Genomic DNA, 11,685 nt, shown 5'->3' with positions numbered 1-11,685 from the left:
CATGCCCATTGGCTCAACACCCCATGGCCAACAGCTCAACTTACCCCATGGCCAACAGCTCAACTTACCCCATGGCCAACAGCTCAACCCCCATGCCCATTGGCTCAACTTACCCCATGCCCATTGGCTCAACTTACCCCATGGCCAACAGCTCAACTTACCCCATGGCCAACGGCTCAACTTACCCCATGGCCATTTGCTCAACTTACCCCATGTCCATTGGCTCAACTTACCCCATGGCCAACAGCTCAACTTACCCCCATGTCCATTGGCTCAACTTACCCCATGCCCATTGGCTCAACTTACCCCATGCCCATTGGCTCAACTTACCCCCATGGCCAACAGCTCAACTTACCCCATGGCCAACGGCTCAACTTACCCCATGGCCATTTGCTCAACTTACCCCATGCCCATTGGCTCAACTTACCCCATGGCCATTAGCTCAACTTACCCCATGGCCAACAGCTCAACTTACCCCATGTCCAACAGCTCAACTTACCCCCATGGCCAACAGCTCAACTTACCCATGTCCAACAGCTCAACTTACCCCATGGCCAACAGCTCAACTTACCCCATGTCCAAAGGCTCAACTTACCCCATGCCCATTGGCTCAACTTAGCCCATGGCCAACAGCTCAACACCCCCATGCCCATTGGCTCAACTTAGCCCATGGCCAACAGCTCAACACCCCATGGCCATTGGCTCAACACCCCATGCCCATTGGCTCAATCCACCCCCATGCCCATTGGCTCAACTTAGCCCATGGCCAACAGCTCAACTTAGCCCATGGCCAACAGCTCAACACCCCATGGCCATTGGCTCAACTTACCCCATGCCCATTGGCTCAACTACCCCATGCCCATTGGCTCAACTTTTACCCCCATGGCCATTGGCTCAACCCCCCATGGCCATTTGCTCAACTTACCCCATGCCCATTGGCTCAACTTACCCCATGTCCATTGGCTCAACTTACCCCATGGCCAACATACCTTGTTGAGTTCATCCTCCAGTATACAGGGGTCCAGTCCCAACATACCTTGTTGAGTTCATCCTCCAGTATACAGGGGTCCAGTCCCAACATACCTTGTTGAGTTCATCCTCCAGTATACAGGGGTCCAGTCCCAACATACCTTGTTGAGTTCATCCTCCAGTATACAGGGGTCCAGTCCCAACATACCTTGTTGAGTTCATCCTCCAGTATACAGGGGTCCAGTCCCAACATACCTTGTTGAGTTCATCCTCCAGTATATAGGGGGTCCAGTCCCAACATACCTTGTTGAGTTCATCCTCCAGTATACAGGGGTCCAGTCCCAACATACCTTGTTGAGTTCATCCTCCAGTATACAGGGGTCCAGTCCCTAGCTGATCGAAGCTGTCCTCCCTGACAGTCTTGATCACTCCATACATCTCCTGATAGTCCACAGCTGACAGGTGAGAAAGTTGACGTGGGGGAGGGATCAGCTCAAGACTCAACACACCTGACTTAAGGTAACCTAGGATCTTCTCTGCATTCCTGTAGACAGGAGGAGAGAGGAGAGGAGTGTAAAAGGTTAGTATTGAAAGAAGAACCTAATCTATTTTACAATGACCATATGCGATTGGTTATGCTATTTGAGTTTGATTAAATGATTTGAGTTTGGGTGAGTTCTCTGTTGACAAGAGTGAGATCGAATTCAAACAAACACAGATTAACAATCTGTACACTTTACTTTGAAGTGTTTTTATGCCTGAGCCAACATCTGCAGTGTTTACAGAGATCCCCATCTCAGCCCATGTCTGGTGGATTGTTTCTAAAAGTTTATTGCTGTGCCCAGGTCATTAGTCCTGCGTTGGATTGAATCTTGGCCTTTAAGCTTTTTAGAATTACTATGCACTGCAAAACAGACATAAATTGTCCCATGATGGATTCAAACGTAAAGACAAGAGGAACGACTGAGTGGACAGCAGATTTACATTTGATTTACATACAGTTGCATAAACAGGTCTGGGATCAGAACACAGCGTAAACAGGTCTGGGATCAGAACACAGCGTAAACAGGTCTGGGATCAGAACACAGCACAAACAGGTCTAGGATCAGAACACAGCGTAAACAGGTCTGGGATCAGAAGACAGCGTAAACAGATCTGGGATCAGAACACAGCGTAAACAGGTCTGGGATCAGAACACAGCATATACAGGTCTGGGATCAGAACACAGCGTAAACAGGTCTGGGATCAGAACACAGCATAAACAGGTCTGGGATCAGAACACAGCGTAAACAGGTCTGGGATCAGAACACAGCGTAAACAGGTCTGGGATCAGAACACAGCATAAACAGGTCTGGGATCAGAACACAGCGTAAACAGGTCTGGGATCAGAACACAGCGTAAACAGGTCTGGGATCAGAACACAGCGTAAACAGGTCTGGGATCAGAAGACAGCACAAACAGGTCTGGGATAAGAAGACAGCACAAACAGATCTGGGGATCAGAAGACAGCACAAACAGGTCTGGGATCAGAAGACAGCACAAACAGGTCTGGGATCAGAAGACAGCACAAATAGATCTGTGACCAGGCTAGATATACTCACTCCACAACACATTTCTCGTTCATGATGTTGGCCTTGAACCCCAGCACGGCGAACACCACCAGCGAGCCAGGATGGAGGTGATGAAGTTGATGATAGAGACCAGCGCTGCGTCAAAGTGACAGTTGTTGTCCCGTTTGTTGTAGCTGGAGAAGGCTATGACCCCTCCGAACCCAAGGCCCAGAGCGAAGAACACCTGGGTCGCTGCCTCCCTCCAAACCTGGGGCTCCAGCATCTTTTCCAACTGGGGTTAAGATGTCAAAATAAAGTAGGTTTTATTGTCACGTACACCAGAAATGTGCTGTGTTACAGGGTCAGCCATAGTAGTACAGCGCCCCGGAGAAAATTAGGGTGAAGTGACTTGCTCAAGGGCACATCAACAGATTTGTTCTTATGTTGTTGGCGCAGGTATTCAAACCAGCAACCTTTCAGTTACTGGTCCAACACTCTAACCACTAGGCTACCTATGATTGTGTGTGGAGCATTTAGTTGTTGACCTTGCCCCTCTACCCCCCCGATCTCTAACCTCAAATAGGTGGCAGGTAGCCTATTTGAGGTTAGAGATCGGGGCGGGGGTAGAGGGGCAAAGGTCAACAACTAAATGCTCCACACACAATCATTTCTGGCAAATGTCTACCTTTGGAGGAAAAATACATTATTACACATGAGTACCTCAGTCAGCCTTTAGAGGGCGACAACAACCACGCATTCATATTTTCAGTCGAAGTGAATACTAATGACACACAGTAAATGAAGGGTATGGTACAGTACAGTACAGTACAGAGGCTCTGAATCCATTAATTAATGACAGTTGAGTGTCCTTCATATAAAGCATATCCCTAATCCACATTATAAATCAAGGATGAGGAACAAAATACCGCAGGACAAACACTGCACTGCGACTAGAGTTTCCTATCCTTACATAGAATCCAGTCCAGACAGACAAACACACACGGACCTATCAGGAAACATTTGTCTCCTCTCAGTATGTGGGCTCTGGAACAATGCTCTCTTATGTCTCCAGGCTGAGTCTGTGATGAGTTAACCGCGTGTTTGATACTGGGGTTAGCGTGTCAGACTGAGGTTAGCGTGTCAGACTGAGGTTAGCGTGTCAGACTGAGGTTAGCGTGTCAGACTGAGGTTAATGTGTCAGACTGAGGTTAGCGTGTCAGACTGAGGTGCGTGTCAGACTGAGGTTAGCGTGTCAGACTGAGGTTAGCGTGTCAGACTGAGGTTAGCGTGTCAGGCTGAGGTTAGCGTGTCAGGCTGAGGTTAATGTGTCAGACTGAGGTGCGTGTCAGACTGAGGTTAACGTGTCAGACTGAGGTTAACGTGTCAGGCTGAGGTTAGCGTGTCAGGCTGAGGTTTAGCGTGTCAGACTGGAGGTTAGCGTGTCAGACTGAGGCAGGTTAGCGTGTCAGACTGAGGTTAGCGTGTCAGACTGAGGTTAACGTGTCAGGCTGAGGTTAGCGTGTCAGGCTGAGGTTAATGTGTCAGGCTGAGGTTAGCGTGTCAGGCTGAGGTTAGCGTGTCAGACTGAGGTTAGCGTGTCAGGCTGAAGTTAACGTGTCAGGCTGAGGTTAGCGTGTCAGGCTGAGGTTAGCGTGTCAGACTGAGGTTAGCGTGTCAGGCTGAGGTTAGCGTGTCAGACTGAGGTTAATGTGTCAGGCTGGAGGTTAGCGTGTCAGACTGAGGTTAAGCGTGTCAGGCTGAGGTTAAGACTGAGGTTAATGTGTCAGACTGAGGTTAGCGTGTCAGGCTGAGGTTAGCGTGTCAGACTGAGGTTAGCGCGTCAGGCGAGGTTAGCGTGTCAGGCTGGAGGTTAACGTGTCAGGCTGAGGTTAGCGTGTCAGGCTGAGGTGTCAGGCTGAGGTTAGCGTGTCAGGCTGAGGTTAGCGTGTCAGACTGAGGTTAACGTGTCAGACTGAGGTTAGCGTGTCAGGCTGAAGTTAACGTGTCAGGCTGAGGTTAGCGTGTCAGGCTGAGGTTAGCGTGTCAGACTGAGGTTAGCGTGTCAGACTGAGGTTAGCGTGTCAGACTGAGGTTAACGTGTCAGGCTGAGGTTAGCGTGTCAGACTGAGGTTAACGTGTCAGACTGAGGTTAGCGTGTCAGACTGAGGTTAACGTGTCAGGCTGAGGTTAGCGTGTCAGACTGAGGATTAGCGTGTCAGACTGAGGTTAGCGTGTCAGACTGAGGTTAGCGTGTCAGACTGAGGTTAGCTGTCAGGCTGAGGTTAGCGTGTCAGACTGAGGTTAATGTGTCAGGCTGAGGTTAGCGTGTCAGACTGAGGTTAGCGTGTCAGGCTGAGGTTAGCGTGTCAGACTGAGGTTAATGTGTCAGACTGAGGTTAGCGTGTCAGGCTGAGGTTAGCGTGTCAGACTGAGGTTAGCGTGTCAGGCTGAGGTTAGCGTGTCAGACTGAGGTTAGCGTTAGCGTTAGCGTCAGGCTGAGGTTAGCGTGTCAGGCTGAGGTTAGCGTGTCAGACTGAGGTTAGCGTGTCAGGCTGAGGGTTAGCGTGTCAGACTGAGGTTAGCGTGTCAGACTGAGGTTAACGTGTCAGACTGAGGTTAGCGTGTCAGGCTGAGGTTAGCGTGTCAGGCTGAGGTTAGCGTGTCAGACTGAGGTTAGCGTGTCAGACTGAGGTTAGCGTGTCAGACTGAGGTTAGCGTGTCAGACTGAGGTTAGCGTGTCAGGCTGAGGTTACCGTGTCAGGCTGAGGTTAACGTGTGTCAGGCTGAGGTTAGCGTGTCAGGCTGAGGTTAGCGTGTCAGACTGAGGTTAACGTGTCAGGCTGAGGTTAGCGTGTCAGGCTGAGGTTAGTGTCAGACTGAGGTTACGTGTCAGGCTGAGGTTAGCGTGTCAGGCTGAGGTTAGCGTGTCAGACTGAGGTTAACGTGTCAGACTGAGGTTAGCGTGTCAGGCTGAGGTTAGCGTGTCAGACTGAGGTTAACGTGTCAGGCTGAGGTTAGCGTGTCAGACTGAGGTTAGTGTCAGACTGAGGTGTCAGACTGAGGTTAGCGTGTCAGACTGAGGTTAGCGTGTCAGGCTGAGGTTAGCGTGTCAGACTGAGGTTAACGTGTCAGGCTGAGGTTAGCGTGTCAGACTGAGGTTAGCGTGTCAGACTGAGGTTAGCGTGTCAGGCTGAGGTTAGCGTGTCAGACTGAGGTTAACGTGTCAGACTGTCAGTCAGGCTGAGGTTAGCGTGTCAGACTGAGGTTAGCGTGTCAGACTGAGGTTAGCGTGTCAGGCTGAGGTTAGCGTGTCAGACTGAGGTTAGCGTGTCAGACTGAGGTTAGCGTGTCAGACTGAGGTTAGCGTGTCAGACTGAGGTTAGCGTGTCAGGCTGAGGTTAACGTGTCAGGCTGAGGTTAGCGTGTCAGGCTGAGGTTAGCGTGTCAGACTGAGGTTAGCGTGTCAGGCTGAGGTTAGCGTGTCAGACTGAGGTTAGCGTGTCAGGCTGAGGTTAGCGTGTCAGACTGAGGTTAGCGTGTCAGACTGAGGTTAGCGTGTCAGGCTGAGGTTAGCGTGTCAGACTGAGGTTAGCGTGTCAGACTGAGGTTAGCGTGTCAGACTGAGGTTAGCGTGTCAGACTGAGGTTAGCGTGTCAGACTGAGGTTAACGTGTCAGACTGAGGTTAGCGTGTCAGGCTGAGGTTAGCGTGTCAGGCTGAGGTAAGCGTGTCAGGCTGAGGTTAACGTGTCAGACTGAGGTTAGCGTGTCAGACTGAGGTTAACGTGTCAGACTGAGGTTAATGTGTCAGACTGAGGTTAATGTGTCAGACTGAGGTTAGCGTGTCAGGCTGAGGTTAGCGTGTCAGACTGAGGTTAGCGTGTCAGGCTGAGGTTAGCGTGTCAGACTGAGGTTAGCGTGTCAGGCTGAGGTTAGCGTGTCAGACTGAGGTTAGCGTGTCAGGCTGAGGTTAATGTGTCAGACTGAGGTTAGCGTGTCAGACTGAGGTTAGCGTGTCAGACTGAGGTTAGCGTGTCAGGCTGAGGTTAACGTGTCAGGCTGAGGTTAATGTGTCAGACTGAGGTTAGCGTGTCAGACTGAGGTTAGCGTGTCAGACTGAGGTTAGCGTGTCAGACTGAGGTTAACGTGTCAGGCTGAGGTTAGCGTGTCAGACTGAGGTTAACGTGTCAGACTGAGGTTAGCGTGTCAGACTGAGGTTAGCGTGTCAGACTGAGGTTAGCGTGTCAGGCTGAGGTTAGCGTGTCAGACTGAGGTTAACGTGTCAGGCTGAGGTTAGCGTGTCAGACTGAGGTTAGCGTGTCAGACTGAGGTTAGCGTGTCAGGCTGAGGTTAGCGTGTCAGACTGAGGTTAACGTGTCAGACTGAGGTTAACGTGTCAGGCTGAGGTTAGCGTGTCAGACTGAGGTTAGCGTGTCAGACTGAGGTTAGCGTGTCAGGCTGAGGTTAGCGTGTCAGACTGAGGTTAGCGTGTCAGACTGAGGTTAGCGTGTCAGACTGAGGTTAGCGTGTCAGACTGAGTTGGCGTGTCAGACTGAGGTGGCGTGTCAGGCTGGTGGCGTGTCAGACTGAGGTTAGCGTGTCAGACTGAGGGTTAGCGTGTCAGGCTGAGTTAAGCGTGTCAGACTGAGTGCGTGTCAGGCTGAGGTTAGCGTGTCAGGCTGAGGTTGCGTGTCAGACTGAGGTTAGCGTGTCAGGCTGAGGTTAGCGTGTCAGACTGAGGTTAGCGTGTCAGACTGAGGTTAGCGTGTCAGACTGAGGTTAGCGTGTCAGACTGAGGTTAGCGTGTCAGACTGAGGGTTAGCGTGTCAGGCTGAGGTTAGCGTGTCAGGCTGAGGTTGCGTGTCAGGCTGAGGTTAGCGTGTCAGACTGAGGTTCAGACTGTTAATGTCAGACTGAGGTTAATGTGTCAGACTGAGGTTAATGTGTCAGGCTGAGTTAGCGTGTCAGGCTGAGGTTAGCGTGTCAGACTGAGGTTAGCGTGTCCAGACTGAGGTTAGCGTGTCAGGCTGAGGTTAGCGTGTCAGACTGAGGTTAGCGTGTCCAGGCTGAGGTTAATGTGTCAGGCTGAGGTTAGCGTGTCAGACTGAGTTAGCGTGTCAGACTGGTTAGCGTGTCCAGGCTGAGGTTGCGTGTCCAGGCTGAGGTTAATGTGTCAGACTGAGGTTAGCGTGTCAGGCTGAGGTTAGCGTGTCAGGCTGAGGTTGGCGTGTCAGACTGAGGTTGCGTGTCAGGCTGAGGTTGGCGTGTCAGGCTGAGGTTAACGTGTCAGGCTGAGGTTAGCGTGTCAGACTGAGGTTAGCGTGTCAGGCTGAGGTTAGCGTGTCAGGCTGAGGTTAACGTGTCAGGCTGAGGTTAGCGTGTCAGGCTGAGGTTAGCGTGTCAGACTGAGGTTAACGTGTCAGGCTGAGGTTAACGTGTCAGGCTGAGTTAGCATGTCAGGCTGAGGAGTTAGCGTGTCAGACTGAGTTAGCGTGTCAGGCTGAGGATGCGTGTCAGACTGAGGTTGTGGCGTCAGACTGAGTTAGCGTGTCAGACTGAAAGATTAGCGTCAGACTGAGGGTTAGCGTGTCAGACTGAGGTTATCCGGGCTGAGGTTAGCGTGTCAGACGAGGTTGGCGTGTCAGGCTGAGGTTAGCGTGTCAGCCTGAGGTAAGCGTGTCAGACTGAGGTTAGCGCGTCAGACTGAGGTTGCGTGTCAGACTGAGGTTAGCGTGTCAGGCTGAGTTTGCGTGTCAGACTAAGGTTAGCGTGTCAGACTGAGTTGGCGTGTCAGACTGAGGTTAGCGTGTCAGGCTGAGTTAGCGTCAGACTGAGTTGCGTGGAGCCCCAGTTAGCGTGTCAGGCTGGGTTGCGTGTCAGACTGAGGTTAGCGTGTCAGGCTGAGTTGCGTGTCAGACTGAGTTGCGTCAGACTGAGTTAGCGTGTCAGACTGGGGTTAGCGTGTCAGACTGAGTTAGCGTGTCAGACTGAGGTGCGTGTCAGACTGAGGTTAGCGTGTCAGACTGAGGTTAGCGTGTCAGCTGAGTTAATGTGTCAGGCTGAGTGTGTGTGTGTGTGTGGCTTTTGAGGTGTGTGTGTCAGTACCTTTTGGAGTGTGTGCGTGTCAGTGTACCTTTGGAGTGTGTGTGTGACTGGAGTGTTGCGTGTCAGACTGAGGTTGTGCGTGTCAGTACTTTGAGTGTGTGTGGGTACCTTTGGAGTGTGTCAGGCTGGAGTGTGTAGCGTGTCAGACTTTTTGAGTGTGTGTGTGTCAGACTTTTGAGGTTGTGTGTGTACTTTGGAGGTTGTGTACCTTTGGAGTGTGTGTGTGTGTACCTTTTGGGTGTGTGTGTGTGTGTACCTTTTTTATAATGAATACATGAATGTGTGTGGCTGTACCTTGTGTGTGGGTACCTTTGGATGGTGTGTGTGTACCTTTGGAGTATGTGTGTGTGTGTACCTTTGGAGTGTGTGTGTGTGTGTACCTTTGGAGTGTGTGTGTGTGTGTGTACCTTTGGAGTGTGTGTGTGTGTGTACCTTTTGGAGTGTGTGTGTGCAGTGTGTGTGTGTGTGTACCTTTTTTGGGAGTGTGTGTGTACCTGTGTGTGTGTGTGTGTACCTTTTGGAGTGTGTGTGTGTGTGTACCTTTTGTGTGTGTGTGTGTGTACCTTTGGAGTGTGTGTGTGTACCTTTGGAGTGTGTGTGTGTGTACCTTTGGAGTGTGTGTGTGTGTGTACCTTTGGAGTGTGTGTGGGTACCTTTTGGGTGTGTGTGTGTGTACCTTTGGAGTGTGTGTGTGGTACCTTTTGGAGTGTGTGTGTGTGTACCTTCGGGTGTGTGTGTGTACCTTTTGGAGTGTGTGTGTGTGTACCTTTTGGAGTGTGTGTGGGTACCTTTGGAGTGTGTGTGTGTGTACCTTTTGGAGTGTGTGTGTGTGTGTGTACCTTTGGGAGTGTGTGTGGGTACCTTTGGAGTGTGTGTGTGTACCTTTGGAGTACCTTTGTGTGTGTGTGTACCTTTGTACCTTTGGAGTGTGTGTGTGTGTGTGTACCTTTGGAGTGTGTGTGTGTGTGTGTGCCTTTGGAGTGTGTGTGTGTGTGTGTGTACCTTTTTGGAGTGTGTGTGTGCACCTTTTGGAGTGTGTGTGTGTGTACCTTTTTGGAGTGTTTACCTTTGGATTGTGTGTGTGTGTACCTTTTGGAGTGTGTGTGTGTGTGTACCTTTGGAGTGTGTGTGTGTGTGTACCTGTGTGTGTGTGTGTGTGTGTACCTTTTGGAGTGTGTGTGTGTGTACCTTTGGAGTGTGTGTGTGTGTGTACCTTTGGAGTGTGTGTGTGTGTGTACCTTTTGGAGTGTGTGTGTGTGTACCTTTTGGAGTGTGTGTGTGTGTACCTTTGGAGTGTGTGTGTGTGTGTGTGTGTGTGTGTGTGTGTACCTTTGGAGTGTGTGTGTGTGTGTGTGCCTTTGGAGTGTGTGTGTGTTGTGTGTACCTTTTGGAGTGTGTGTGTGCACCTTGTTTGGGAGTGTGTGTGTGTGTGTGTGTACCTTTGGAGTGTGTGTGTACCTTTGGAGTGTGTGTGTGTGTGTACCTTTTGGAGTGTGTGTGGGTACCTTTTGGAGTGTGTGTGTGTGTGTGTGTACCTTTGGAGTGTGTGTGTGTGTACCTTTGTGTGTGTGTGTGTAACCTTTGGAGTGTGTGTGTGTGTGTACCTTTTGGAGTGTGTGTGTGTGTGCACCTTTTTGGGTGTGTGTGTGTGTACCTTTGGAGTGTGTGTGTGTACCTTTGGTGTGTGTGTGTGTTTGGTGTGTGTGTGTGTGTGTGTGTGTACCTTTGGAGTGTGTGTGTGTGTACTACCTTTGGGTGTGTGTGTGTGTGTGTGTCCTTTTGTGTGTGTGTGTGTACCTTTGGGTGTGTGTGCGTGTACCTTTGGAGTGTGTGTGTGTGTGTGTGTGTACCTTTGGAGTGTGTGTGTGTGTACCTGTGTGTGTGTGTGTGTGTGTGTGTGTGTATACCTTTGGAGTGAACATGTGGCGATGCCGTCAACAGATCCTTTGAGCATCAGGCCTCTGACGGAAACAGATCAACACCACGTAGGGAAAGAGAAGAGCTGAGTACATCACCTGAGGGAGAACACACACGTACACACACATGTGCAAATCACACACACACACACACACATACACACACACACACACACACAAACTGTTATCATGACAGACAGAGGGCGACACACGTCACACTGTTACCATGGATACTACCACACTGTCGTAGTATCACAGCGTAGAAGACGCGTGCACACCGTGGCGTGAACACACACATACATGCCATGTACAGTATGCACTATGTTGTGGTTGGCCGCATCTGTGTAGTGTTCCCTAATGTAGAGAGGAATCCTTGAGGTTTTGACCAAGAAGAAAGAGAGAGCGAGAGAGAGAGAGAACCATTTGTACATTGTTAAAGCACTGTATATATATATATAATATGACATTTGTAATGTCTTTATTGTTTTGAAACTTCTGTATGTGTAATGTCTACTGTTAATTTTTATTGTTTATTTCACTTTATATATTATCTACCTCACTTGCTTTGGCAATGTTAACACATGTTTCCCATGCCAATAAAGCCCTTGAATTGAATTGAATTGAGAAAGTAAGAGAGAGAGAGAGAGAGAGAGAGAGAGAGAGAGAGAGATTCTCTTGCGTAAGCATTTCTGTGAATGTCTTTGACCTTGCTACCCGAATGGGATACATGACAGAGTCCATGTTTGAAAGTTTGCTTTCAAAAATGGCACCCTATCTCCAATATAGTGCACGTCTTTCGACCGTGGCCACTGGAAAACAGTTAGTGCACTATATAAGAATAAGGTGCCATTGGGCCACTCAGGCAGAGTGTGTCAGATCTTGGCAAAGTCTCTTAAATATTTCCCTATTCCACAATGTCTCTTATATATTTCCCTATTCCACAATGTCTCTTATATATTTCCTATTCCCTATTCAATGTCTCTTATATATTTCCCTATTCCACAATGTCTCTTATATATTTCCCTATTCCACAATGTCTCTTATATATTTCCCTATTCCACAATGTCTCTTATATATTTCCTATTCCACAATGTCTCTTATATATTTCCCTATTCCACAATGTCTCTTAATAATACAATGTCTCTAA

General features: G+C 49.6%; 1 pseudogene; it reads right to left on the bottom strand.

Moving 5' to 3' along the window:
- Window positions 1-10,637, bottom strand: part of LOC135534314 (sodium-dependent neutral amino acid transporter SLC6A17-like) — a 14,930-nt pseudogene extending 4,293 nt beyond the window's left edge.
- Between the last annotated feature and the right edge of the window lie 1,048 nt (window positions 10,638-11,685).

The sequence above is a fragment of the Oncorhynchus masou genome, unplaced genomic scaffold, assembly GCF_036934945.1.
Source record: "Oncorhynchus masou masou isolate Uvic2021 unplaced genomic scaffold, UVic_Omas_1.1 unplaced_scaffold_3249, whole genome shotgun sequence".
Lineage (NCBI taxonomy): Eukaryota > Metazoa > Chordata > Actinopteri > Salmoniformes > Salmonidae > Oncorhynchus > Oncorhynchus masou.
The sequence above is the reverse complement of the archived record's forward strand: the minus strand, read 5'-3'. Positions and strand labels throughout refer to the sequence as shown.